Source organism: Varroa jacobsoni, unplaced genomic scaffold (genome assembly GCF_002532875.2).
Source record: "Varroa jacobsoni isolate VJ856 unplaced genomic scaffold, vjacob_1.0 scaffold_45, whole genome shotgun sequence".
NCBI lineage: Eukaryota > Metazoa > Arthropoda > Arachnida > Mesostigmata > Varroidae > Varroa > Varroa jacobsoni.
Window position 1 is genome coordinate 27,745 of NW_019212947.1, and position 9,035 is coordinate 36,779.

At 40.3% G+C, this 9,035-nt stretch overlaps 2 long non-coding RNA genes across 2 annotated transcripts; one reads left to right on the plus strand and one right to left on the minus strand.

Moving 5' to 3' along the window:
- The first annotated feature begins 2,423 nt into the window (after positions 1-2,423).
- On the plus strand, positions 2,424-5,109 carry LOC111260666 (uncharacterized). The gene is made up of 2 exons (XR_002680474.1): positions 2,424-2,505; positions 3,372-5,109. It is a non-coding gene; the product is annotated as an uncharacterized LOC111260666 (long non-coding RNA).
- LOC147753979 (uncharacterized) lies at positions 2,749-6,813 on the minus strand. Its single transcript, XR_015311141.1, has 4 exons — positions 6,411-6,813; positions 5,948-6,097; positions 3,130-3,711; positions 2,749-3,045 (listed from the first exon to the last, which is right to left on the minus strand). It is a non-coding gene; the product is annotated as an uncharacterized LOC147753979 (long non-coding RNA).
- Between the last annotated feature and the right edge of the window lie 2,222 nt (positions 6,814-9,035).

Genomic DNA, 9,035 nt, shown 5'->3' on the forward strand with positions numbered 1-9,035 from the left:
GATCTATAACGACAAAAGCGCCCAAGGGTTACGGGGTGTTCTCGGATTTGAAATTGCACACCCTCTGAACGGCTTTTTTAAGTTCGTGTGGGCGCAAGACCGTGCAGTGTATCCGCTGCCGGCCCCGCCGCTACCGCTGCAACTTTGATAACTTGAGTATACTTGAAAGGCTTTCCTTTGGACATTCGATAAGCCTAGTTAGGTTGCTGAATTTAGTTTGTTGACTGAATGTCCTTTGTCGCAACAGAAACCTTCACTATCGACAACTCTGTGCTTGCTAGCAGTACCACAATGATACGAATTTTGAATATGCTATATTGAAAGAGTAGCGAAACGTAATTCTAGGCCGAGCTAATTAAACACTTGAATACATTGAAAATTATTGCCCCTTAACCAGCCGCTGAAATTGGGTCTACGTGCTTGTCCGTTCGACGCTGTGGTGCGTAATAATGAATCGTTACTGATTGAAATCATTACTAATTTATGGTATGTTGCTTTACACAATTAGGATGAATGTAACCAACCTTCATAGTACTTGTTCACAGTATTGTGATCATGGGGGGCCGTTAGAGTGGCTTATTCGAAACAGCCATTTTGCTTTGTCATAGGTAGCATTGAGCGAGGGACTCACCTATTATTCTCGGTACTAAAATCTTTGTATATACTATGATCTCATCAACTCTGTTGTATACTCTGGGGCCTGGCGAGCAGTACAGTATACTAATAGACAGCCCCGGATCAAAATGGCCAAATATGCATTATTCTATCAATTCAGAATACACGAGTTACGTTCGAAAAAGGCCCGAGCTTATCAAAAAGCTTTATTACTTGCCTGTTTTTTTTTACAGTATTTTAAGAAAGTGATACTGATATATATATTAGTTCGAACAATTGTTCAGTGACGGTGGCTGTATGCGCGGTCTCATTCATATGCAGCAAATGAGATTAGTCGACGGATAAATTCCACGTAAGCTCGTAGGTAGTATGTAATTATAGTTATACGTAATTTGGCTTGCACTAGTTTCTATAGTTCGAGATACGGATGGAAACCCTTTGCGGCTAACTGTCTAGCCATAAACTGTCAAGCAGACTCGACACAATCAATTTCTAGATAAATAACTTGAGCCAAAACGGAAGAACAAGTAAAGTTCGTTTAGATTTAGCCTATTATTTTCTATGTACAGCGCAGTCGTCGATGCGTGGCAAGCAAAATGACGATTTGGTATATCAGTCTCTAGCAGGCTGCCAACAGCCTTTGAAGTGCGCTCGCGTCATAGTAATCTTCTCTCAAGAATAAATATTTCTGTTTATATTATCCCCCCAATAGCAAGTAGTTAAGACGAACTATGCGAAGGGTAAGATTAAGAGCTGTAAATATGAAACGATCGATGTTTTCAGTTTCGCAAAACGCGGCGGTACATCGAATACTCCGATAAGCGAATCCGTATTTTTCGAAATCCACTCGTCGAGCGCACGTGAACCGCCGTCTATGTCTCCGCTCAAATGAATATGCGCCGTACGGCATCAATCGGATAATACTGTTTATATTGCCGGTTATCGACATCGTCACTGATGACCCTGGAGATATGCAACCGTTATCGCAATATATCAGTAATCGAACGTAATTTCATCGTAGCGGTGAAAATGGTTTAGAGTCTATGCTGAAGCCTTATTTTTACGCACTACGCAGTAACAAGTGGAATAGTGCTACATGAAAGTCTGATAGACGCTTCTACTGGTACCCTATGGACAAGATAAGAAAATTCTGTGCGGAACGCATCGTCGTTGCTAGATAGGTAATTGTTGCTTCGTATTGCGTTATTTGAGATTTATGCTTTGACTCGGGCAAAGTACAGCTCAAATTGTACCAACTATGTAGCTATGAGTTTATCTCCTATTTACGATAAAGCATTATTGCGCTTTCGTAGCCGTATTGCATCTGATCAAAAAAAAAAAAAGAAAAGAAAAAATTCTTATAACGCATTACCATCTAACATGGGACGTTTTTCTTGCATGAGAAATTCTCATCAGATATTGGCACCTGAAGTAATGTTCACCATCGACACGCTGAAGTTAACAACGTCTCGTTAGGTTTTTTCAAACACGAATACTTTCTATTTCATATTGACTAAATTGGACAGCGGGGAGCTACTATAGCAAACTTCACAAAGTGAACGTAAACAAACTAAGCGGTGCACAAATTGACTGAGACTCTATTCTAATAAAGAAAAATAGATAAACGATTTCGACTAAAGTGCTACTTCTAAAAAGATTATCAGACAACAACGTTCATATCCAGCTTTGAAGCCACTTCCCGTGAACCCGCCGCGAACGGTCCTATCGAAACGAGCACAGCAAAGAGCTTAGCAGACATTTTAAAGACCGTAGTATAACCACTTCGACGAGTATAGCTGCTATACACCGCCGTTTTCATGTGCACGAAATGCAAGAAAAATTTACCTAATGCTTAAAGGTCTCGAAAGTAAAATAGTCCCTACAAACTTGGTAAGTCGTTAAATAAGACTTTGTTCGGTGCTACGTGCGATGAGCCACTTAAGGAAAAAAATAAGTTTACAAGTATCAGTCTTAGCAGACGAAATCGTATGTATTGCGATTTGCCAGAATTTTTTTTATCACATAAAATCTTTGATCAGGAAGCCATTTTGTCATTGAATATTCAACAAGTAAGCAAAGTGTTTTGCGCACGTTTGATCCCGATATCTCGTTTAATTTTCTCTCAGCCTACATGCCTTGTTAGGTTCAAGAGCTGTAAGAGGTAATTAAAAGTGCAGACAGAACTTTGCAGGCAGAACCCTTCTTTTTTTTTATTACTCTCTGAGATTCTAATTGGACGGCTACTTCTTAGTTACGCTGTACAATGGTATCCCCGAAACTAATTAGCTTAATTCTAAATATAGCAATCCCTATAAATAACCATATAAAAGTTGATCATACTTTTGATTATCCATCACCTTTGTTGCCTGCATCACGAGAACAGTAGGTACCTGCGTAGCAACAACCAAAGCCGTCGACTCTACACCGCTCCTATAGCATGGGAAAACAGTTGTTGATTAGCGTAAATGTTTATTGACTACTAGAAGTTGGAGCACGTGCATCTCCCTGACTTACCGTGTAAGGTCCCGGATAATCTAGCCACCTGGCAGCTACAACAACAGGTGGTCGCAACTATCCGTCCTTGTCGCCAACCGGAAATGTGCTAATGTTGTAACCTCGATTAAGCGAATTAAATTTCTTCGCTGATTTGATAGACGACCTCCCGATCCGTGCGCACTAGTATAGTTATCAAGTTCGTTTGTTCTTAAGCTTTGTGGTTATTGGATTTCGTCCTTTTTTCCCTGGCTTTCTGGCAGTAGAACGCACACGAGACGAAAGAGCACGAACAAGAATCACAGACCGACTAGCCTCGAACGTGGCCTTTTATGCTGAGGAACTGATGGCCTCCAGCCCACGGCCTCAATGGCGAAAGTGGGCGCTTGGTTGTGTAATTGCAGCTGCTGGCAGTAGCTGCTGCTGCTGCTGCTATGACCGCAGACGTGCCTCCCCCAGGAGAGTGCCGCCGCCTCTGCCCTCCTCCCTCTTCAGCCTTCTCCTGACAGACGCCCACCAGACGACCAGGCCATCTGCCGACTCGTCGTCATCTTCGTGGTGGTGATGGTACAGCAGTAGGTACTTACTCTCTGGTCGAGAAACCTAAAACGCATCAAAAGGTGAACCGAAGCGTCCTTTAAGCACAATAAAGCTGATAGCTGCATAGGCATATCGCATAATACGGAGATTCGAAGACGCTGTTGTCTAAGATATTCATAAAGGCCTCAGAGCCTAAGTAATGTATAAGGCGCCTTATGCCTTTATTATTGTATCGATATATGCTGATTGTATTATAGCTATTTAGCTCGACAAATTATTCTCTCTAACGAGAGTTCTGCAACGGTAATTCAGATACTGTCGGTTTTTTCGAAGCACATTTATGCCCTGTTGCTTGATTTATTTTTTTGAAGTTTTTCACTTTAACGGTCACAAGCAATTCCGTTACGTAATTAAAACGCGGCCCAGCTTCAAAGATCCGTCCTCATTACTTATCATCTCACTTAGGAACAAACAAGGAGAAGTCCGAAAGGCGATTTCTCATCGCTAATTAACTGCCAATGTCTGTAAGCAAAATATTAGATGTGCTGAAATATGGCCATGATATTATAACCTGCGTAACAACAAACGTTCGCACCAACTGAGCGTAACGGTAAAGAACATGTGGTAGATACCAGTTCGGGACGGTCACGTGCCAGCTGGGTAAATGAATTCAAGCCGGAATTTAGAAGCTGTCTGAGGATTCATTGGCCATGATCTTCAGAGTTTTCCTTACTCCTAAAAAATAATATAGCCCTGTTCTGCCAAGCAAGAAGGAATAGTTTCTGTTGTGTAGGTGACAGGCTGTGAATTCAGTGAGCTATTGCTAAAAACGTTTCCTAGGAAAAAGTCTGTCAATGGAAAATATAGCATTGTTACGGATGCACCTTGTTTTAGCCGATATGTTGTTATATCTAGGTAGGTATATTTCAATCCGTGTTTACGATGCTAAAATAAGATTATTTCCAGTAGTCAAATAATTTTCCGATAGAGTTGCAAACATGTGTGAGCTACATAGTTGACTGATAGTATATACCTATTACGAAAAGATGTCTTTAGCTTTGCGTCCTTAACTGCTATAGCAATAGAGCAGAGTTACATACCACGCATTAGCTGTTAACTTAAGCTGATTTTCCTAGCTTTACTTTGCCTTTAGCCATAACACTTGTTTAACTATAAAATGTCAAACTAGTTACCAAAAGTTCATGCCCGCTACTAGAAATGCTGGCAGAAAAACCGGCAAGGAACCGGGTCGAAAAACAACAGTTCCTATAGTGAACTTCGCTTCCCTTAAACGATCCTACTGATAGTAGTGATACTGAATATGATGACTGAAGGAATGTAAAAAGTCTCATATAAATATTATAGTTGTACGGACATGACCATATTTTGTATCGTTTCTGTGAAAATTACTAATATTAGCTGGAAATCAAGTAATAAATTGATCATTACTGCCCATGCTGATACGATATCGTTGGAAGTTACGGAATAAAGCGTAAGTTTATATTTTTATTCGAACTGCTTCGCTGGCTCCTCCTCGGCTCTCACAGGAAATCAAAATGAAACTGTGTGCTTAAATTGCTAACAAAAAATAATTTTATAAGACCATATTAGATACCCGATAGATAACCTACAGGCTTATTTTAATTTCAAAACACGGATCCATCTCACCGAATTTCGCCAATAGTAGATAATGTGAATTTTAGTAGATTTCAGCTTAGTTGCCTCGAACATGACACAAAGTTCCGATACACTAAAAAAAACGTTCGAAGGATAAGAAAAACCTGTGCAAGGGTAGCGCTTGCTTTAAGTTGGAAAGAAACTCCAGCGAAACGTAAATTAGACACGCCCTCTAACTGTTTGTAAGTGTCATGTATTTAGTTACTGTTAACAATGATACACGCTATAATAATATAAATCTGTAAATATGGAGGAAACATGCTACAACTAGTGTTTAAATAAAAGGCCTAAGTATCTCTTGAGCCAGAAAGGCGATATGCCTATGTACTATATAAATAGCATGTAGAATTTCGGAAGAGCCTATGTCGATTGGCCTTATGGTCGTTCGTTTACAAGAGTTAGCCTCTTTGTTGTGAGTTATTTGTATCTGCACGCCCTGTATCTGGTTATTTACTCTTTTCATTTAAATTCATATCGATCAGTCTATTTTCAGAAGTTTAAAGCTTTGATGGAATATGCAGCATGTATGTAAACTATCAAGATACTTTCCAGATTAAATAGAAATAAGGTTACTACTGCAGCCGTTAATGGGCCTCTGGACTATAATTCTCCTTTGTCTTACCTCGCTTGATCAAGTAGGCTGTCGTCCACTATAAAATAGATCAGGTTGTTGTCACATTTCACTGGAAGGCCTGCGGTCCTATTTCACAGAGCCCTACTTTGCGTCTTTAGAGGCATTCTTCTGTTAGGCAAGAGAGCCTTTCTGAAAGATCTAATGTACTTTTCTTTTTACTGTTAGAAGAACACACTGACCAGTGTTTCTGTACTCATCGCACTCTATATTCAAACCGTCTCACTACGACGCAAAAGTTTCGGCCTAGATTATTTCTAGAGCTAGTCTCTGTGTTTATCAACCCTAAAACTACGTAGTTTTGCGATGAGAGTCTAGCTCGATTTTTCTTTTTTTATTTCCAAGATTTCAGCTGCTGCTCACTAGCCGACCAAAAATCTAAACTTAACTAATAAGGATATTAAGAAAAGTCGGGTACTTCATATTACTCAATTTTAAAATGAAAAAAGATTACCAACTCTCACGTAGCTTCTGAAGGACTTCCGAAGAAGAGCTGGCTTGCGCTCTCCGCAGTGTTGAGTTAAAGACGAGATCAACACGACATCTTCCGGTGCACGAAGAAGCTTGTTACTAATGCAGGTGGTTAACACCCGTGTCTGTGATGACGCAGTGGGAACGTGATTGCCTATTGGACAGGAACTTTACGTTCGAATCCGGTGTAGAAACAATATGTTTTATGCTGGGAGCCAGCCGTCTTAAGCAGTGTCTAGCAACAGCATCGGACGTAAGAACAACAATATCTATTCAACACAATAGACACAGAGTAACTTAGAATCTATCTCTAAAAACAAATGTCCACACAAGGGTGTGCAGTCTACTTTAATTGATAATGGTAGTAGCACTATCGTTCAACCCTATATATATCTTGGCTATATTATGCTGTGAGAAGATTATAGATGTTGCAATCAGAAATACGAAGCGTATTGACGCCGTGATTATGGGGCTGACCATTAGCTTGAGTCATTACTAATATGGGATACCTAATCAGAGGTTGCGAAGAAAACCTGACCGAAATCGCCTGCCTTCGATTAACATAGCTCACGTCTTTGGGCAAACATTTATAGATTTGTAAGGCATCACAACGGTAATGACTGGGCACCGTATCGTTAAGTAGAAACAAGACTATCGCACATCATTTTTACGTGAATAGAAGTAAGCTCAGCGATGTCTGTCCTCAAAAGTATTTCTATTATATCCGAACCAGTAGAGCTGGCACAAATCTCCTTTTTTCTTAGAACAAACTTAATTTATAGTACATAAGTCATAATCCTTTAGAGCCTGACGGGTGGCCTACATAAATTCAATTATCCTTTTTCAAACATAACGTAATTTCGCAGAGGGTGAATTAGCCGCCTCGAGCGAGCCTTTATACGTGTGTACTTTGACAGAATATAGAATTTAATCAATACTATGTATTTGCGTTCTTACATTACATTCTGTGTCTGCAAGACGAGTTTTTGGGCCGTTGTTTAGGGTTTAATTACTATGTACCACTTTTTTTTAAAGTGCAGAGAGCACGTGGAAAGTAATGCCGCGAACTTATCGCTGAAAAAAACTGGGACTTTTGGAGCCTTATGTTACACACAAACGAAAGTATATACAGGCCTGCTTAGCACTTCCGTGATTCCATTATTAAAATATGGTGCTTCGATATGGGAAAATAATAGCATCGCGAGGAACTGAAGATACTTAAAATAGAGCCAAAAAAGGAATATTTTTGGTGAGTGAAAGGTTTATTCCAACTAAACTGATATAGACTTCGGTTGATACCCAGGTTCCACTATTGTACAAAAAACACATGACAGACAACCCCGTCAGTGTCGTCGGTATTTTAGGTTTGTTTAAGCAAAAACTCGATCCTTTAAAAATGTTTCAACGCGCGAAAAAAAAGCCGCTTGGGTGATATATTTGCCAAGCAATTACTGTTACCTACCTTTGAATGTAGCTTTTCTAATGTACTAAATAAAAAAAGTGCACTAAATTATGATGCAGTTAGTTAAAGCTGGCTTTTCAATATGACTGCATAAAAGACAACTCTACGTTCAAGATTATTGCTCTGTCCTTCAATACACTTTTACCTGCTCCATAGAAGTTTGCGTACGACCCACTTTTCCAATCGACTAACCAGTAGCGTAATATAAAGACGCAACATTATATCCATTCTGCAGATCCTAATTTGGCTTCTTACAGACACCATTACTAATACAGGTGCCCTAATACAATAACAATAGATACTTTGCTATTTTTGCTTCGTTTGAAGCCCGATGGAATTCTCTGAAATTATGCGAATAAAAAATCATACCTGCGATGATTTGGCGGGCAGCCATTTAAACACCGCTGGCGGGCTGGCTGAGCCTCCATGTTTTGAATTTTATGCCCGGTATCGCCGTTAGGCATTACATCAAATGGCTGGCTCCCAGCACTGGCCGACTGAGCCAGGCCGGTCCATGCTATGGCAGCCGTAGTGCTATCAGCCTTTAAGTATAGTCGTGTCACCACAGACATTCGTGGTACAGAAATAGGTCGTTGTGCTTGAGTGTTCCCTGCTGTGCGTAACAGATGATTGTACACAGGGTCATCTGCTTGTTTTTTGAATACACACAAAATCCGTTCGATTGCTGATATTTTACGCGTGTTATTTTGCAATAAAAATAGATCATATCAGGCTGTCGGGTCTCCCCGAAACGACCTGCTCAGAAGGTAGAATTCATGACGGTGCTAAATGTGCTCACCCTTTATTTATCTGTAGAGGATATATGGTCGTCAACACCTGATAGATCGTTAGCTGCCGATGGAATTAGGTACAGCGTTTTTGATTCACGGAATGAACGCTGCTACTAGAAGCCCTCTCTGAAAGAGAGACATTTACATAGTCACAATTGCCGAAAAATGTTAGGGACTTCGCTCTTTAACGTATTCTTCCTAATCCAGAACCTCAGCGAAACGGCTATATTCCTATAACCATAGATAAATTTCGTCAGTGAGAGTGTTAATGCAGATGGGCTGCAAACAACCCAGACGACTGAACGTCCTTGTTGACACAAGCTGGGCGAAACGCCGAGCCAAAAACTCCTTCGCT